At 45.7% G+C, this 18783-nt stretch overlaps 1 protein-coding gene and 1 long non-coding RNA gene across 10 annotated transcripts in view; one reads left to right on the plus strand and one right to left on the minus strand.

Annotated features, from left to right (window-relative positions):
- TANC2 (tetratricopeptide repeat, ankyrin repeat and coiled-coil containing 2) overlaps nt 1-18783 on the minus strand; it is a 1023243-nt gene that overhangs the window by 714049 nt on the left and 290411 nt on the right. For 4 of the 6 annotated variants that reach the window (XM_063960012.1, XM_063960008.1, XM_063960016.1 and 1 more), the window contains exon 2: nt 3120-3181. The exons of the other annotated variants lie outside the window; for them this stretch is intronic. The gene's annotated coding sequence lies outside the window, so the exon portion shown is untranslated. The remainder of the gene's footprint in view (nt 1-3119; nt 3182-18783) is intronic. 6 annotated transcript variants of the gene reach the window in all.
- The window catches only part of LOC135055673 (uncharacterized), a 261242-nt gene that overhangs the window by 27729 nt on the left and 214730 nt on the right, over nt 1-18783 (plus strand). The window contains exon 3 of one of the 4 annotated variants that reach the window (XR_010243791.1): nt 6769-6909. The exons of the other annotated variants lie outside the window; for them this stretch is intronic. This is a non-coding gene — a long non-coding RNA (uncharacterized LOC135055673). Of the gene's footprint in view, nt 1-6768; nt 6910-18783 lie in introns of those variants that run through there. 4 annotated transcript variants of the gene reach the window in all.

Below are 18783 nucleotides of genomic sequence, written 5' to 3' on the forward strand. Positions count from 1 at the left end.
CAGGCTTAGTACTCACCACTCTTCTGTCTTCTGGCTCTGTTAAGGGTGGCGGCATGCTGCGGGAATGTACGCTCGCCGTGGTGGGGCTTGCGAATAGCTCCCTCAGGAGCTAGCGTCCTGTCAGCAGGGAACGGGGCCATTAACCCTAAGTCCTCCTGTCATCCCCCTCCCCCCCTAAGTCCCACAAAGCAGGCAGGCTGGTGCCATCCAGACCTGCCTGAAAATAACAAACTTTTAAAATAAATGCAGAAAACTCTTCAGGAGCTTCCAGAGATGTGACCAGCTCTGTTGGGCACATTTTCTAAACAGAGTCTGGTAGGAGGGGCATAGAGAGAGGAGCCAGCAGACGACTGGAGCCAGCACACAAACTTCTATAGTGCTCATGGCTCCAAGTGGACCCGTCTATACCCCATGGTACTAAATGGATTCCCAGTATCCCCTAGGACGCAAGAGAAACTATATTATATATGTATATATTTTCAGTCTGGTCATGTAAACTTTTGCCACTACTATTTAGTAGCATTTAAAGTGTCAATGATAGGAATCGCGGGACAGCTGCTTCTTGGAGCACTGGCACTAGAGATGTACATCAGGAGCAAGTACTTCTTCCATTGAATTGCGAGATTTCGATGGTTGCCAGCCATAGGATGCTGCTTTCTGAAGCCCATCCGAAGGTTGACTACTTGTATGCAGCTGCAGAGATCTGGAAGTGATGAGTTTAGCTCAGTGTATGTGCGCAAGCGCGATGCGCCGGCTGCTTCTGTGCATGCACACATAGTAACCATCGATGGTAATACCATAAGCTTTAATACAATGGCTAGCAGCCAACGCATCACTCCAGTTCGGAAACGTATCAACTATTCAATGCAATGCTTCCGATGACCATCCCTGCCTGACACCGAAGCAATTCAGCATTGCTTCCAAAAGAATAGTTATCCTTAAAGCCTGAAACCTTAAGGTGCCTTGAAGACTGGGGGCCTAAATCAGATCTGATTGCAGCAGCAAATTTGTTAGCAAATGGGCAAAACCATGGGGGTAATTCCAAGTTGATCGCAGCAGGAAATATTTTAGCAGTTGGGCAAAACCATGTGCACTGCAGGGGAGGGTGGGTTATTTTGTTTCTGTGCAGGGTAATACTGGCTGCTTTATTTGTACACTGCAATTTAGATTGCAGATTGAACACACCACACCCAAATCTAACTCTCTCTGCACATGTTATATCTGCCTCCCCTGCAGTGCACATGGTTTTGCCCAACTGCTAAAAAATGTCCTGCTGCGATCAACTTGGAATTACCCCCTATGTGCACTGCAGGGGGGGCAGATATAACATGAGCAGAGAAAGTTAGATTTGGAAATCTAAATTGTAGTGTAAACATAAAGCAGACAGTATTTACCCTGCACAGAAACAAAATAACCCACCCAAATCTAACTCTCTCTCTGCACGTTATATCTGCCCCCCTGCAGTGCACATGGTTTTGCCCATTTGCTAACAAATTTGCTGCTGCGATCAGATCTGAATTAGTGCCTGAGTTTGGGAAACTATGCCTTACACCAGGGGTGGCCAAACAGTCAATCGCGATCGACTGTTCGATCGCGGAAATGCGACCAATCGATCGCGATCCGCCGCCCATCCACCCGAAGCTGCGCCTCTCCTGCCTGCCGCCCTGCCCCTCAGTCTGGTCTCCGGCAGTGACGGCAGAGTGTATAGCTCAAATCAGGCGCCGGTTCGTTAGCCAATCAGAGCTCGCGGGCCGGCGCCTGATTTGAGATATACACGCTGCCGTCACCGCCGGAGATCAGACTGAGAGGCAGGGCGGCAGGCAGGAGAAGCGCGCGCTGCGCTCTCCACACACAGCACGGTGAGCAGTACTATGGGGGCATATCTGGCACTGTGGGTACATGGCACAGTGGGGGCATATCTGTATCTCGCACTGTGGGGGCATATCTGGCACTGTGGGGGCATATCTGTATCTGGCACTGTGGGGTCATATGTGGCACTGTGGGGGCAAATCTAGCACTGTGGGGGCATATCTGTATCTGGCACTGTGGGGTCATATCTGGCACTGTGGGCACATGGCACTGTGGGGGCATATCTGTAATCTAGCACTGTGGGCACATGGCATTGTGGGGGCATATCTGTATTTGGCACTGTCTGGTCATATCTGGCACTGTGGGGGCATATCTGGCACTGTGGGGGCATATCTGTAATCTGGCACTGTGGGGGCATATCTAGCACTGTGGGCACATGGCACTGTGAGGGCATATCTGGCACTGTGGTGGCATATCTGGCACTGTGGCCTTCTAAAATGAAACTCCAGACAATGTCATGCCGAACATCATGTTGTTCAGCTGTATACATGAAGTAGCAAATCCTTGCAGATTTTCCTATGCACCTCTATCAATAAGGATGGATGGTCTCACAGTACAGTCCATGACCCTTCTGGATGTTCATATATATATATATATATATATATATATATATATATATAGCAAGCGTGGAGACTGCGGCACTCAGGTTTAAATGAATAATTTTTTACTGAAGAATATTAAATGGTTACAGAGTGCCTTAACAAGGCCGACGTTTCGGTGCTGCAAGCACCGTTTTCAAGGCAGGCATGAATGCTAAGTAAATGTGCTAGCACTTTTACTTAGCATTCATGCCTGCCTTGAAAACGGTGCTTGCAGCACCGAAACGTCGGCCTTGTTAAGGCATTCTGTAACCATTTAATATGCTTCAGTAAAAAATTATTCATTTAAACTTGAGTGCCGCAGTCTCCACGCTTGCTATTATCCTTTTCACTGAGGGCACCAGGCATCAACCTTTCCAGCACGGAGTGACGGTTCGTACCAGCATTATATATATATATATCATAATTCTCCATGGTTTACAAGAAACATTGCATAGAAAGTAGTGTAAGGAAGAGTATGCATACATACAAATCATTGATGACAGAATTTGTGGAGAGGGAGCTTCAGTTTAAAGGGTGATGCAATGAATTTATTTTTAAATCTGCTAGGGGATAGGGTCCATGTTTGAAACTGGACAGCCAGGAAGCATCTGTAAGTTTGTCTAAAGTACATCTTGGCGAACTCTGCTCTCAGCTCACATAATCACTTACCGGCTCTCTTTAGTGATTTGGGATGCAGAAAGGACAGGTATCCGTAGCGGTCTTGACTTTACCTGAAGAGATAGCAACATGACTAAATGAAAAGATGTTTTGATGACATAGTTTTCATCAGATTATGGGCCTAATTCGGGGTTGATTGCAAAAGCAAAATCTTCCTCTAATGGGAAAAACCATGTTCACTGTTGGGGGGGGGGGGGAGCAGATATATGTGCAGAGAGAGGTAAGGTGGGTTATGTTGTTTTTTAGTGCACAGTAAATACTGTCTGCTTTATTTTTACACTGCAATTTAGATTTCAGTTTAAACACACCACACCCAAATCTAACTTTCTCTGCACATGTTACATCTGCCCCACCTGCACTGCACATGGTTTTGCCCATTAGAGGAGGATTTTGCTTTTGCGATCAACCCATACTTACCTACTTTGTATTTCTCCTCTCCGGGAGAAGCCCGGAGAGGAGACGCTGCAGGTTTCTTCGGGGGGCGGGGGCGGACGGTGACATCACTAAGCCCCGCCCCCGCATCGGGAAATGCCGCGATTCGCGGGTCCGCTGGAAGGGGGCGGGGCTAAAATGATGCAATTTGCGTCATTTTAACCCCTTCTCCACCCGACGGACCCGCGAATGCGGGAGGTTATCTCTCCATCCTGCCCGCATCACTAGGGTGCGAGCAGGATGCGGGAGACCTGCCCACTCTTCCGGCGGTGCGGGGGGGGGGGTACCCCAAAAAACGGGAGCCTCCCACAGCTTCCGGGAGAGTAGGTAAGTATGGATCAACCTTGAATTAGGCCCTCTGTGCACTAACATATGTGAGTAAGACATGGGGCAGATTGTAACAGCCTGCAAGATGCAGGCATGGGTGCAATTCCGGCAAGTTAGCACGTTTTTCAAGTATAATAATTCGAAAGGCAAACCCATAAAGGGCTTACTCGCTGGAAATGCACCTGTGCCTGTATCTTACAGGCTATTATAACTCACATGTACACTAGAACCTGGCGCAACAAGTTGTGCATCACGAATACAAACAAGTGAATTAGAGACTTATTACATTTCCCTGCATTTCGCTTTTTCATATATCGAGTAAACCAGCTCTTATAGAATGCATGGCCTGGCCCTGTTGAAAGTCTCTTGGACTTTATTATTTTATGACAAAAGAAAACCTAACAAGCAGCAAAAAAGGACACAATTTCAGAAAGCCTATCCTTCTGATCCGGAGAAACCGTCCAATTCTGGGTTAGGAATAGCAGAAGGCTTTCAGGCTCAAGTCAAGGAAAATATTCAAAGTACCATTCTCCAGAACTTTATACCGCGCAATGTTTAACGAGAAGTTTGGGAGCTGTCCTGAAGCACACATACAGTACATCTATTTTATTTTTGTGAACAGTGAACAATACATCAATTAGATCACCGGCTAGTGAACACAAGAAAGGAGGCCAAGAATTCAAGCCTGGTCAAAATAGGCAGAATGAGTAACACTGGCCACTGTGCATAGGAGAAATAATATCCATCTTATGAATAACTGTCCCCAGCAAGAGCTGCAGGTGGCACGAGTAGGCCAAGATGGATATTCACATCAATTGACAATTTGCTAGTATAGCTCTGTGGTAGTAAGCTTTCAACAAGACATTGGAAGAGAACATTTCTATCGTCCCCTGTACTATAGGAAAGCGGTGGTACAAAGCAGTGGTTAGGGGTGTAATTATTAATATACAGTAGCAAAAGAGCAACAGCTTCACAAATAGACATTGTTGGACTATTAACACAAATACAAACTGTGAAAGCAGGATTTTACTTTGCTGTCATTACAGAAAGCTGAAAAGGGTAAGCAATGGTCAAAGCAATACTACAAAATCCTTTCCAAAAACACCTAATGTAATGCTGCTATAGACTGAGTAATTATATTAGTGGTTCCACAGTTCATGCAGCTAAACCTGTGTCACAAATAGAAAAACACACAAAGCAAAAAAACAGGTTGTCAGATAACCAATGAGGAAGCTACTGAACCCCTGGTAAGGCGGAGAAATGCGTAAGTGCCTTACTTCTGACCACCGCAAGATGGCACAATACTTTCCAAGCTGAGGAGGAGACTATTCCTGTGAAAAGCTGTTTCACCAACTATCTCCAAGCATATCCCGTATCCCCCATATCCCGTGCCAAACCCAGCACACACACAGGGATAGAGAGGTACAGGGTGTCGCACAGTGGTAGGGGGTGTACGCTGTCATATATGGGGGGGGTGAGGGAGCACAGGGTACCAAACACAGGGGTATAATATAATATATGTAAAAATTAAATGGGAGGGCTATAAACAGAGCACCATTGCAGATCCCCACACCCCTACTGTCTGTGTGATGCACCCAAGTGTCCTGAGCAGTAACAAGCACAGTATGGTCCCCAGGCTGTGAGTTACCTGTGTCCAAGGCCTCTTGGCGCTGCCCAGTAGCTCAGTGATATCCTGGTACTGCCAGGCTGATCTCCGGCTACCTGGCACACACCGATCCGCCAGCTGCATGGTCCTTTGAGAAGACTTGCCCATTTTCCCCTGGGACACCTGGCAGTGCCTCCACGGATTCCCACACATGCAGGACCAGTAGTGCGTTTGCCAGTGCTGGACGGTCACCGGGTATCGAGGGAATCCCCCACAAGGTTCCTCTGCAGCGTTTCCACGGGCCAAGCACCTTTGTTGCAGCAGCCAGGCACCCCACCAGACCCACCAGCTGCAGTGACCAAGCAGAGTCCAGGGCTTCCTTTAGCGATGCCATCCAGCACTACCCATTGGCTGACACGCTGAGCACAATGCTGGGAGGCAGTGCAGCTTTGGCAGGCCTGCAATGCGAATGGCCAGTCTTGTCCTGGACCTGCTCCTGTATGGTCCTTCTGTATTTGGAGGCGATGTGCAGTGTGACTGGGATAGTGTGCAGGGGATGCGGGCCCTGGAGGAAGTCAGGGCCCCATAGCAGCTGCACCGACGGCAGCTACGCCACTGGTACACACACTATCTGTATTCTACTTATGTTTTAATGAACATTAGCTTAAACAAAATGGCCACCTGTGTTACAGTACATTGGGTTTTCTGTTAAAGTAGTAAACATAGATAACCTGTGCAATATCTTCACTGCAGAGTGTAACCGTTTTGATTTTACAGATTAATTTTTACCTTTATGTCCATTTATTTTATTTACATATTTTTATCATTTTACATATATCATAACATTTAAATAACTTGTGGGTTTAAAAAAAAAAAGTAATAGGTTTATTCAAACAATAACAACAAGTAACATACAAAAATGTAACATGGGGCCAAGCAGGTACAACAATCAATAGCTTAGACCTGTACTGGGTGAACACAATAGATATAAGATCACACAAATATGAAAACATCATACGCAATCAACATGGAGGAACACCTTTCTCTACCACCTCCATACTATACCATGTCGTCAAGTGCACAACCTGACGAACATTTTCCCTAGTGGACAAAAGTAAGGTGATTAAATAGGGAAGACAAATGTCAAAACTTGTGTTTTCTAATTCTATTTTTAATCGTGGAAAGTTTTTTTTGCTTTGTTTATAAATCAAGAATTTGGACACCACATAATTTTGTTATCAGAATATTCATTGAATTTTTTTATTTCAATTATAGCAAATAATTGGAAGCCAATTTCCCCATCTAAGAACAGTGTGGATATATTCCAGCTTGCCAGACAAAATTAAGAGAGTAGTAAAGTGGATCATTCAAACTCACAGGTACTCCCACTCTAAACCAGGGAGCTGTTTATATGGGCATGAGTTTTTCTCTGCTTTTTTTTATTTAAAAAATCTTTATATAAGTTTTATATAATGATCTGGTGACTTATATTAAGTTATTTTAATATACTTTGGATAAAAATCATATAAAAACAGGGCTGACCCTTTTCACCCTTCTTTTGTGTTAGCAACTGAGCCTCTCTTGATGGCAATACAAAATAATACTGATATCACATAGTCCATTGGTACCCAAACTTTTTTGAAATTCTGAAAAAAATACTAAATTAAGTAAATTGTGTTTATATGTCATCCTTAGCTTCAGATATATGGTGAGGGACAGGATTCACTTCTGTTTTTCCACATATTTTATTATTGGAAGCCACAAGCACTGGTTTTGTGTATTACATTGACCATAATTAATTTAAATTTAGTCCTGGTCCACCAACCCAGGGCACCCCTGCAGGTGTCCCGAGGCACCCCAGGGTGCCACGGCACACAGTTTGAGAACCACTGACATAGTCTATTATATAATGAGATCTATATCTAGTGCAAGTGGAGAGCTGGAAATAGACCCCACCCCCTCCATTCCCTAACAGCTCTCACTGGCTGACTGCAGGACACAGACTGTAGGATAGGTGGAAAAACATGTAGGAGACAGGAGGAAAGGGGGAAACAGGATGAATCTGATGGGAGAAAAGGGAGACAAACATGAGCAAGTAGGACAAGAGAAAAAAAAAAAGTATCTCAACACAAAAAGCAAGTGACTTGGGGAAAGACAAGTCCCAAATGCTAGTACGTATACTAACTAAAGGATCTCAGTAAGTCAGTATAGGGATTACTTTGCCCCCATAAATATCTTGGCATTACTATATTTTTACCAAACGCACGGTCTTTAGATCAAATTAGAGATTGTCCAAAACAAAGTTTTATTTTCCTTTATTTTGGAAATAAAATTGGTCATAGTTAAGGACTTGAAATAATTTTCCATAGTGGACAGCAGGGAGACACTGTCACAGCAGCAATCTGCATATCATACAACGTTGATTATCAAGATGTGGATTCTTTTTCTATTTTTAGATTTAGGTCTCGCATTCGGAGTCAACATTATAATTATATTATCATAATCAGTCTACTTTGTTTAATCAACTTCTAGATCTGCATTTTCAATTAACTTGACCTGGATTGCTATGTTACTTTAGAATCATAACACTTTTGGTGAATAATACAATGAGCAGTACAATGCATACTATATCTGGCGGGACTGAGTGCTAGCTGTACACTCTTTCATCCATGGACTTTGTGGAGTTGGTTACTTGTCCCTGACCTTTATTTATTTAAAAGACTGATGAATTTGCACTACAGGTAGTATTATAATCTTTGACAGTATTATCGTGGCCAATCCCGGGATCGGCGGGATCCCGAGATTTAGGCCTATAGTTGGCCATGATTCAATCCCAGGATTGGAGCTTCCAATCCCAGGGATTTTGGGATTAGCCAGCCCCCTTTTATTTTCAATGCCGAGGAGTGTTGAGCCTCTTCAGCAGGCTCAGATGCTGCCCGGCTCCCTCTGCCACCTGCTGTACACACTGCGCAACGTGACATTACATCAGAGGTCACGCTGTGCGGTCAGACGTCAGCTGTGTGCATTGGAAAATGGCGTGGCAGCCATTTTTTTTATGTTGATTTGCGTATGAGCAGTAGAAAAGTCACCAGTGACACAGGGAAGGCATCATTTTCCCAGAAACCTGTACCGGCCACTAGAAATAAGGGGCCCACATGGAGACTGTACATGGGCCCGCTTCTCTCTTAATAAGCTACTGCTTACAGTAAGTTCCGTATTTGACTTACTGAAAGACTTTAAGGAACAAAACTTCGGTATCAATTTGGTCTGTTTCCACCTTCATTCCCGCTTAATAGTAGAATTAAACATTAATAAAAAATTTCCCGGGAATAGAAAATTATTTAAAAAATATATGATTGGTAATTTCATTGCTGTACAGGCAGAAACTGTGTAGATTTAAAATGTTATTACATAAATGAAAACTTGCTAATATCCATATCCACGAGGAAGAACTGAAGCACTTACATGATTGTTATAACAACATATGATACAATACGGTTATTATCATGGCGCAGACTTCTGGCGGCATCAACGCACGTGCTGGTAGACTTGCACACCGTGCTGCTCAGTTAGGAATAACCTGCATTCCTAAGAAATTACTCATTTGTGAGGTAGACAAGAAAAACAATGAACTGTAAAACCAGGAATTACAAAACCATATAAAATGACATCACCAGAACGTGCTGCAGATTTATGGAATGTGCTTCAAACATAGGTGGTCGGAATGGATACCGTATGGGAATTCAAGCAATGTTTGCATACACAGTATAAGGTTTAAGAATTTACAGCATACCATAAAAGCATGTTGTTTTAGCAACTCACTTTAAAATGTTATTTGGATTACTAGGCCTTTTTCACACAAGTGAAAGTCTCAATACGAGTGATGTTTTCAGTAGGCTGTAAGGTCTCCAAGACAGGGGATAGGTTGTAATACCATAAATAGTTCCAGAACTGTTCAAGTTATATTCATTTTGCATTATTAGGGTAAAATAAAATATTTATGTGGTGTTTTGTCAAAGGCAAGAAACCTTCTCCACTTGTCTGATCAGTCTTTCATACATACTATGCAATTATCAGGCTGATCAGCAAATAATTGGCAGATTGCTCTGATAATTGGACATTGTGTATGCAGGAGCGGTAGCCGATAAATAGCTTCAAACGCTTCTGCAACAGTCAGATTGGGAGGTTGGCGTCTCCGATTAGGAGATCGGAAGAAAGTACACAGTGAGCAAGAAACAATCCGATATTTGCTCCTATGGATCAAGCATTTATCGGATCGGCACACACTATCTACACATTCCGAATGCAGTCAGAGCTTGCGATTTTTAGCAAATGGTCACATGCGTTGCAGCCTACATATAATACATAGAACATTTGCAAGTGAAAAAAGTTGCGTCGTGGCTGCTTCTCCTTTACAGCTGAATAGGGTGTGTAGACAGAGCTGTGCAGCAAGAACATACAGAGATCAGCACCATGAACAGGAGTAAGGACAGATAATAGGGATGACAGCTGCTGTCACACCCTTGGGGTTGGGGGCCATGCAGTCACATAATATTCCCAGTCAAGTGTCTCCCGGAACAAATCTATGGCCAGGCGTATAGTCTCCATCGACAACTCCAAGGGACTTGATCCCAAAAAGACAGCCACACCGGTGGAAACAACAGTGGAATGACTGAAGCATGATGCAGAAGCTGCGTAGGCAGGGAGCTACTCAGCAGGTGCGAAAGCATCACCGCTTTGCAATGCTTTGGCATGCCGCGAGGGGGGCAGAACCCGGCATGCGGGAAGGACTAGCCCTGTGCTGGGCGTCCCCCCGTATGTCAGATTTTGATTGTAGATGTGCGTTTTTCGCACATCTACTGTACGATCAGGTTTGAATTAGGCCCAGTGACTCCACTGTCCTAATGGCAGAATATTTTCTTTGGCCAGCAATTTCTTCTCAAATATATAGGACACTGATAACAGGGGTTTTAACTTAACATTTCAGTAAAACAAATGAAACTGGTGCATGGGTAAAAATATTTATTGCAATACTGAACTCCACATTAGAACAATAAGCATTTAATCCCTTTGCATAAACAACAGGTGGAAGCTGTGGCTCAGACTTTGACGGATAGAAAAACATCCTATAGCTTTACACATCAGCGAGGATTTACATAACAGGGGGAGTATTACTCTACCAGCAAACGGCGCTTTACTTACAATATATTATATACACACATTCTTCCACAATAAAGAGAACAACAGAGTGAGGAAATTATCAGATCTGTGATCACCAACTGTCCGAGATTAGCAGCATGCCGTGTGGACTGCCAATAGCCAAACAGACAGCAATGTACACAGAAAACACATTTGCTCCATGGACAAATTAAAACGACAATGAACCTTATTTCTTTGCATGTTTGTAACTGCTCTATTCTCTACAATGTTTCCAAGATCACTGCATTTACATTACATGTAGCTGTCCACCAATATTAAATTGACCACTAAAACACACGTTCATGTTATGTTTCAGCTTCTGCAACCATTTATATAGTTTAAGAAATGGCCAATAGGGGAGACATTCTCCTACAAATATAAGCTTGGGTAATCACATGGGACATTGTCAGTTAAGTGGTTAAGGAGGCTACAAACTGTTTACCCCAAAACTGCGCAGAAATTATCTTTATTTTATTTAATAAGGTTAAAAAGTATTTATAAAAATACATACTGAAATATTATACTTCTAATTGTACTTTCCACCCCACCATCAGAAATATTCCCGTTGTGGCATAAGATCCCCTGAATTGGAAACACCCCCTGCTGGTAACAGATTCCATGGCAGAGCGCCCACCCTCACCCCGAGTGTCAATGGGCCCCAGTTAAGTACCCCCCGCCTACGTGTCACTATGGTTTTTTATTTTTTATTTGACTAATACACAACCCCCCATCCCCCCCAAAAAAAATTGTTTTTATGGGGCAGCATAACTCCCCTAGTGCACCTGACACCACCATTTACAGCCCATTTTCCCCCGGTACAGCCCCTCCTGCTAACATTTTTGCAGATAGCTATAGATTGTAAGCTTGCGAGCAGGGCTTCCTACCTCTATATTTATCAGTCATTTTGTTTTATCACTGTTGCTTCCAATTGTAAAATGCAGCCTAATTTGCTGAGCTATATAAGAAACTGTTAATAATAAATAAATAAATAAATAGATAAATAATGGTGCAGCGGAGTGTGGGGCAGTGCTAGTCATCAGTCCTCCCTGCTGCAGCTCATCTCTGCACAAGTGCACATGCAGATATCAGCATATTTGTGCTCGGTGGGGAACTATATTTTTTTCTTGCACGTTTATTTCCGAGACATGCGTCCTGGAATGCTACTCGCAATGAATTCTGGGGCATGATTTGGGAAGTGATGTCAGCGGTCACGGACTGCGATATCACTTCCATGGGGCCGCAGCAACAGGAGAAGTCCGTTTTGCACTTGTGCAGGATGGATTTCCTCCATAACAGGACGGGACACAGCAAGACTTGCCGGACATATGTGATGCGACATGGCCAGGTAACACACTCGTGGCTGCAGGAGGCATCACATACGGTAGTGCCAGGAAAGTGGTTATACAAAAGCAATACCTACCACACACCTGCACTGACAATGTTTCACAAAATAAGGGTTGCTCAATAAAATTATAAAGTGACAGCATGCGCTAGAAGAGGAGTTATCTAGAAAATAAAACCACGGAAAAATCTTCCAGTACACAGCAGTACACCAGCACAAAAGCGGCAAGCCTCACTTCCTGCCTTCAGTGCCTCCAGTGTTCACCTGCTCCGCATAAAGACCCCTGCAGAGGGCCACAATCTGCGTATCAGGTGCAGCAAAGCCAAAACCCACTTGTGGGGTTCCCTGGTAAAAACCACCAATATGTTAAACTGCACGCCTCTGCCACGGGTATTAGCAAATCCTACAAGTATCGGTAACATCTATACCATTCATGCGAGGGTTGTGACACACTGCCCCTTTTCGGGTGAAAATATGCTCTCATTTCAGAAACAAGGACAACAAAATATATATTTGTTTCCTTGGTCCCCTGCATTATAGGTTTGGGGGTCTACTACATATTTCCCAATTTAGGGGGTATCCTATTAGCACCTATGCCTGCATTTATTGGGGCTTATACTTCGCATCCCCAATTAAGCAGCCCCAGGAGACCTGTTTTTGCTCTGATATACACATGAGTTCGGAGACTTATCCCGGATCCCAAGTGTTATCAGCCGACAGTGTTAGTTTACCGCACGGCAAAAATGGCCTACAATAGGATAGCCTGATAATAACATTGGGCTAATACTGGCGATATTTAGCCCATTTTTGCAGTGTGGTAAACTAATGGCAGCAATAAGATACCCACAATAGGCTACTCTTAATAAATTAAGTGATAATCTTATAATACACAAAGAGCTTTTACTGCCACACACAGCAGAAATATTTGGAAAATGTAAGTTGGAATATACGTTAATGTAACGGTGCAGAAAATACGAATTTACTCACCGGTAATTCTATTTCTCGTAGTCCGTAGTGGATGCTGGGTACTCCGTAAGGACCATGGGGAATAGACGGGCTCCGCAGGAGACTGGGCACTCTAAAAGAAAGATTAGGTACTATCTGGTGTGCACTGGCTCCTCCCTCTATGCCCCTCCTCCAGACCTCAGTTAGGGAAACTGTGCCCGGAAGAGCTGACACTACAAGGAAAGGATTTGGAATCCAGGGTAAGACTCATACCAGCCACACCAATCACACCGTACAACTCGTGATAACTATACCCAGTTAACAGTATGAATAACAACTGAGCCTCACTGAACAGATGGCTCATAACAATAACCCTTTAGTTAAGCAATAACTATATACAAGTATTGCAGACAATCCGCACTTGGGACGGGCTCCCAGCATCCACTACGGACTACGAGAAATAGAATTACCGGTGAGTAAATTCTTATTTTCTCTGACGTCCTAGTGGATGCTGGGTACTCCGTAAGGACCATGGGGATTATACCAAAGCTCCCAAACGGGCGGGAGAGTGCGGATGACTCTGCAGCACCGAATGAGCAAACTCAAGGTCCTCCTCAGCCAGGGTATCAAACTTGTAGAATTTTGCAAACGTGTTTGACCCCGACCAAGTAGCAGCTCGGCAAAGTTGTAATGCAGAGACCCCTTGGGCAGCCGCCCAAGAAGAGCCCCCTTCCTCGTGGAATGGGCTTTTACGGATTTAGGATGCGGCAGTCCAGCCGCAGAATGTGCAAGGTGAATCGTGCTACAGATCCAGCGAGCAATAGTCTGCTTAGAAGCAGGAGCACCCAGCTTGTTGGGTGCATGCAGGAGAAACAGCGAGTCAGTATTTTCCGACTCTAGCCGTCCTGGAAACATAGATTTTCAGGGCCCGGACTACATCCAGCAACTTGGAAGCCTCCAAGTCCCGAGTAGCCGCAGGCACCACAATAGGTTGGTTCAAATGAAACGCTGATACCACCTTAGGGAGAAATTGGGGACGAGTCCTCAATTCTGCCCTGTCTCTATGGAAGATCAGATAAGGGCTTTCACACGACAAAGCCGCCAATTCTGACACACGCCTAGCCGAAGCCAAGGCCAAATATATATATGACCACTTTCCACGTGAGATACTTCAACTCCACGTTCTGAAGTGGCTCAAAACAATGTGATTTTAGGAAATCCAACACTACGTTGAGATCCCAAGGTGCCACTGGAGGCACAAAAAGGGGGCTGAATATGCAGCACTCCCTTAACAACGTCTGAACTTCAGGCAGCGTCTTTCCTAGCCTTTAACAGCGTAGGAATCACTTCATCTGGAACGCCCTTTTCAGTTAGGATCCGGCGTTCAACCGCCAAGCCTTCAAAAGCAGCCGCGGTAAGTCTTGGAACAGACAGGGCTCCTGCAGTAACAGGTCCTGTCTGAGAGACAGAGGCCATGGGTCCTCCGAGATTATTTCTTGTAGTTCCGGGTACCAAGTTCTTTTTGGCCAATCCGGAACTACGAGTATAGTTCTTACTCCTCTCTTACTTACTATCCTCAGTACCTTGGGTATGAGAGGAAGAGGAGGGAACACATAAACCGACTGGTACACCCACGGTGTCACTAGTGCGTCCACAGCTATCGCCTGAGGGTCTCTTGACCTGGCGCAATACTATTTTAGCTTTTGTTGAGTCGGGACACCATCATGTCCACCTGTGGCCGTTCCCAACGGTTCACAATCTGCGTGAAGACTTCTGGATGAAGTTCCCACTCTCCCGGGTGGAGGTCGTGCCTGCTGAGGAAGTCTGCTTCCTAGTTTTCCACACCCGGAATGAACACTGCTGACAGTGTTAGCACGTGATACTCCGCCCATCGGAGAATCCTTGTGGCTTCTGCCAACGCCATCCTGCTTCTTGTGCCACCTTGTCGGTTTACATGGGCGACAGCCGTGATGTTGTCTGACTGAATCAGCACCGGCTGGTTTTGAAGCAGGGGTTCTGCTTGCCTTAGGGCATTGTAAATGGCCCTTAGGTCCAGAATATTTATGTGTAGGGAAGTCTCCTGACTCGACCATTGTCCTTGGAAGTTTCTTCCCTGAGTGACTGCTCCCCAACCTCGGAGGCTTGCATCCGTGGTCACCAGGACCCAGTCCTGAATGCCGAATCTGCGGCCCTCGAGAAGATGAGCACTCTGCAGCCACCACAGCAGAGACACCCTGGCCCTCGGGGACAGGGTGATCATCCGATGCATCTGAAGATGCGATCCTCACTTGTCTAACAGGTCCCACTGAAAGTTCCTTGCAAGGAATCTGCCGAAGGGAATTGCTTCGAAAGAAGCTACCATCTTTTCCAGGATTCGCGTGCAATGATGCACCGACACCTGTTTTGGTTGCAGGAGGTCTCTGACCAGAGATGACAACTCCTTGGCCTTCTCCTCCGGGAGAAACACCTTCTACTGTTCTGTGTCCAGAAACATGCCCAATATCAGCAGACGCGTCGTAGGAACCAGCTGCGACTTTGGGATATTCAGAATCCAGCCGTGCTGTTGTAGCACTTCCTGAGATAGTGCTACTCCGATCAACGACTGCTCCTTGGACCTCGCCTTTATAAGGAGATCGTCCAAGTACGGGATAATTATAACTCCCTTCTTTCGAAGGAGTATCATCATTTTGGCCATTACCTTGGAACACACCCTCGGTGCCGTGGACAGACCAAACGGCAACGTCTGGAATTGGTAATGGCAGTTCTGTACCACAACCTTGAGGTACTCCTGGTGAGGTGGGTAAATGGGGACATGTAGGTAAGCATCCATGATGTCCAGTGACACCATAATATCCCCCTCTTCCAGGCTTGCAATAACCGCCCTGAGCGATTCTATTTTGAACTTGAACTTCCTTATATAAGTGTTCAAGGATTTCAAATTTAGAATGGGTCTCACCGAACCGTCTGGTTTCGGTATCACAAACATTGTGGAATAGTAACCTCGTCCCTGTTGAAGGAGAGGAACTTTGATTATCACCTGCTGGAGGTACAGCTTGTGAATTGCCGCTAGTACTACCTCCCTTTCCTTGGGAGTAGCAGGCAAGGCTGATTTGAGGTAACGGCGAGGGAGAGACGTCTCGAACTCCAGCTTGTATCCCTGAGATACCTGTAGAACCCAGAGATCCACCTGTGAGCGAACCCACTGGTCGCTGAAGTTCCGGAGACGGGCCCCCACCGCACCTGGCTTCACCTGTGGAGCCCCAGCGTTATGCGGTGGACTTAGTGGAAGCAGGGGAGGATATTTGTTCCTGGGAACTGGCTGTCTGGTGCAGCTTTTTCCCTCTACCCCTGCCTCTGGGCAGAAAGGACGCACCTCTGACCCGCTTGCCTTTCTGAGGCCGAAAGGACTGTACTTGATAATACGGTGCTTTCTTAGGCTGTGAGGGGACCTGAGGTAAAAAGGTCGACTTCCCAGCTGTTGCTGTGGACACGAGGTCCGAGAGACCGTCCCCAAACAATTCCTCACCCTTATAAGGCAAAACTTCCATGTGCCTTTTAGAATCAGCATCACCTGTCCACTGCCGAGTCCATAATACTCTCCTGGCAGAAATGGACATTGCATTAATTCTAGATGCCAGCCGGCAAATGTCCCTCTGTGCATCTCTCCATGCTGAAGCAATAGCAGGTCTCAGTATAGTACCTGAGTGTGTATACACAGACTTCAGGATAGCCTCCTGCTTTCTATCTGCAGGCTCCTTTAAGGCGGCCGTATCCTGAGACGGCAGTGCCACCTTTTTTGATAAGCGTGTGAGCGTTTTGTCCACCTTAGGGGATGTCTCCCAGCGTAACCTATCCGTTGGCGGGAAAGGGTACGCCATTAGTAACCGCTTAGAAATTACTAGTTTCTTATCTGGGGAACCCCACGCTTCTTCACACAATTCGTTTAACTCATCAGATGGGGGAAAAGTCACTGGTTGCTTTTTCTCCCCAAACATAATACCCTTTTTTGTGGTAACCGGGTTAATGTCAGAAATGTGCAACACATTATTCATTGCCGTAATCATACATCGGATGGCCCTAGTGGATTGTATATTTGACTCATCCTCGTCGACACTGGAGTCAGACTCCGTGTCGACATCTGTGTCAGCCATCTGAGGTAGCGGGCGTTTTTGAGCCCCTGACGGCCTCTGAGATGCCTGGGCAGGCGCGGGCTGAGATGCCGGCTGTCCCAAAGCTGCGTCATCTAACCTTTTATGTAAGGAGTTGACACTGTCGGTTAATACCTTCCACATATCCATCCACTCAGGTGTCGACCCCGCAGGGGGTGACATCACACTTATCGGCACCTGCTCCGCCTCCACATAAGCCTCCTCATCAAACATGTCGACACAGCCGTACCGACACACCGCACACACACAGGGAATGCTCTGACTGAGGACAGGACCCCGCAAAGTCCTTTGGGGAGACAGAGAGAGAGTATGCCAGCACACACCACAGCGCTATATAATCAGGGATTTACACTAACACAAAGTGATTTTTCCCTATAGCTGCTTTACATATACAGTTTGCGCCTAAATTTAGTGCCCCCCCCCTCTCTTTTTTTTACCCTTTGAGCCTGGAAACTGCAGGGGAGAGCTTGGGGAGCTGTCTTCCAGCGGAGCTGTGAAGAGGAAATGGCGCCAGCGTGCTGAGGGAGATAGCTCCGCCCCTTTCTCGGCGGACTTCTCCCGCTCTTATATTTATATTATGGCGGGGGATTTTTGCACATATATAGTTTTTTAGACTATATTATGTGCTGTTTGCCAATGTAAGGTACTCTAATTGCAGCCCAGGGCGCCCCCCCCCCCCCCAGCGCCCTACACCCATCAGTGACCGGAGTATGTGGTGTGCATAGGGAGCAATGGCGCACAGCTGCAGTGCTGTGCGCTACGTTAATGAAGACCGGAGTCTTCAGCCGCCGATTTCCAGGATGTTCTTCTTGCTTCTGGCTCTGCAAGGGGGACGGCGGCGCGGCTCCGGGACCGGACGACCGAGGCTGGGCCTGTGTTCGATCCCTCTGGAGCTAATGGTGTCCAGTAGCCTAGAAGCTCAAGCTAGCTGCAAGCAGGTAGGTTCGCTTCTCTCCCCTAAGTCCCTCGTAGCAGTGAGTCTGTTGCCAGCAGATCTCACTGAAAATAAAAAACCTAATAAATATTTTCTTTACTAGAAGCTCAGGAGAGCCCCTAGTGTGCAACCACCTCGAGCCGGGCACAGATTCTAACTGAGGTCTGGAGGAGGGGCATAGAGGGAGGAGCCAGTGCACACCAGATAGTACCTAATCTTTCTTTTAGAGTGCCCAGTCTCCTGCGGAGCCCGTCTATTCCCCATGGTCCTTACGGAGTACCCAGCATCCACTAGGACTTCAGAGAAACTCTGGCCTACGTTTATTTCATGTAAATGAGATAGCCAGGTGCTGTAAGGTAGGAGTTCTGCATTACACACTGTCCCCCCTTCCTTGGTAAACAGGGCAATGTGCAAAATTGCCTCAATTCTTGGATCCTATTCAATCCACTCTATAAAATATGCTTCATCATTCAACACAAGGCAATCCGCCGTTAGCAGGTGTTCCCATCTGATAAAACACTCACTTTTTATAGAATGAAAGAACCCTGTGTAAATTATGGTTGTGTAGAGATCAGCAAAACACAGAAATACATCATTAAATCCGCCATCTCAGTGGAGCAGTGAATGGGAGCAAGATATTGTTCAGTGAAAGCAGAGATGAAGGACAGTTTCAGTAATATATACGTCCCTAAATCATAATG

This window comes from Pseudophryne corroboree, chromosome 3, assembly GCF_028390025.1.
Source record: "Pseudophryne corroboree isolate aPseCor3 chromosome 3, aPseCor3.hap2, whole genome shotgun sequence".
NCBI lineage: Eukaryota > Metazoa > Chordata > Amphibia > Anura > Myobatrachidae > Pseudophryne > Pseudophryne corroboree.